Source organism: Octodon degus, unplaced genomic scaffold (genome assembly GCF_000260255.1).
Source record: "Octodon degus isolate 3935 unplaced genomic scaffold, OctDeg1.0 scaffold00171, whole genome shotgun sequence".
Taxonomy (NCBI): Eukaryota; Metazoa; Chordata; class Mammalia; order Rodentia; family Octodontidae; genus Octodon; species Octodon degus.
The window spans coordinates 3977630-3979262 of NW_004524747.1; the positions used below are offsets into that span (position 1 = coordinate 3977630).

The 1633-nt window shown below is 44.2% G+C and overlaps 1 pseudogene; it reads right to left on the minus strand.

Annotated features, from left to right (window-relative positions):
• Nucleotides 1-288: 288 nt before the first annotated feature.
• Nucleotides 289-1231, minus strand: LOC101586065 (annotated as a pseudogene).
• Nucleotides 1232-1633: the final 402 nt, after the last annotated feature.

Sequence of the window (1633 nt, forward strand, 5' to 3'; positions counted from 1 at the left end):
CAAAATAATTCCTGCAAGCTAGCACTACCCTAGCAAAACCAGAGAAGGATCCAACCAAAACTGAGAGCTACAGGTCAATCTCCCTAATGAACATACATAGTAAATGGATGGAATTAGAGACCATACTCATAAGTGAAATACATCAGACTTGCATGTGTAAGCATTGTCTCCCTAGTATAAGAAATTGAAGTGTAAATAATATTTAAAAGGTCATATATATATATATAAATATATATATATATATATAATAAATCCAGTTTTTTAATTTTTTTAAAAGCTGACACATTTCTAGTGGGTGCCAGTAGTCACCTTCCACACTCGCACCATGTTATCTGTGTAACCAGCAAACAGAGTCTGGCCATCAGCAGAGCAGAACAGAGAGGTGCACTTGGGAGGCTCTGCCATGCTGCTGGTACTGACAACTTCTCGCTTCAGTTCATCCATGATGATCTTGCCCTCCAAGTCCAGGATCTTGATGTTGGGGCCAGTAGCAGTGCAGTGCCAGTACCGGTTAGGGCTGAAGCACAAGGCATTGATGATGTCCCTTCCATCTAAAGTGTGAAGATGCTTGCCTTCACTGAGATCCCACAGCATGGCCTGGCCATCCTTGCCTCCACAAGCACAGAGGGATCCATCCAGGGAGACTGTTACAGTGTTCAGATAGCCATTTTGGCCAATATGGTTGGTCTTCAGCTTGCAGTTTGCTAAATTACATACCTTGACCAGCAACAGGAGACAATGATAGGGTTGCTGCTGTTGGGTGAGAAACGGACACAAGACACCCACGCCGAGTGAGACTCATCCTGGACAGTGTATTTGCATACACCCAGAGTATTCCATAACTTTATGATTTTGTCTCGGGATCCAGACACAATCTGCCGGTTGTCAGAAGAGAAGGCCACACTCAGCACATCCTTGGTATGGCCTACAAATCGTCTTGTGGTGGTGCTGTTGTAAGATCCCAGAGGTGCAGGGTCCCATCCCAGGAACCAGAGAGGGCAAACTGGCCATCTGAGGAGATGATGACATCACTCACAAAGTGGGAGTGACCCCTCAGAGCATGCTGAGGGATGCCATAATTAGTTTCATCCCTGGTCGGCTTCCACGTGATGGTAGTCTTATCTCGAGAGGCAGACAGCATCATATTCAGGAACTGTGGGTTGGTAACAATCTGCATTACCCAGTGATTGTGACCCCTGAGGGTCCCACGAAGGGTCACCTGCTCAGTCATGTTGATGGCAGGTGCGAGTGTCGCTGCACCAATGAGCATGGCAACAGATCATTCACAGAGACAACCAGGGAGACTGCTCCAGCCCCCGTGCCAGCTTGAAAAAGGGTCCAATCGATATTATGAAAGATAAAGGACCCAGTTGTTCAGAAGGAAAGAACAACTGGGACAGGAGAAAGGAGAAAAGAAGGAAGGGGGAAAAAGACAGCTACAATATTTGAGCAACTAATTTCTACTAATTCACTGAAAGGAACAGTCAGTGCTTATATTGTTTGATCAATTTTACATGCCTATAACTGGTAATCTGAGTAACTACTTTGAAGATAACAATATGCATTGTAGCAACCATGGTTAATTTCCTATGGAAATTCAGTGTCATTTTTTATTATTTTTTAAAATAAAAAA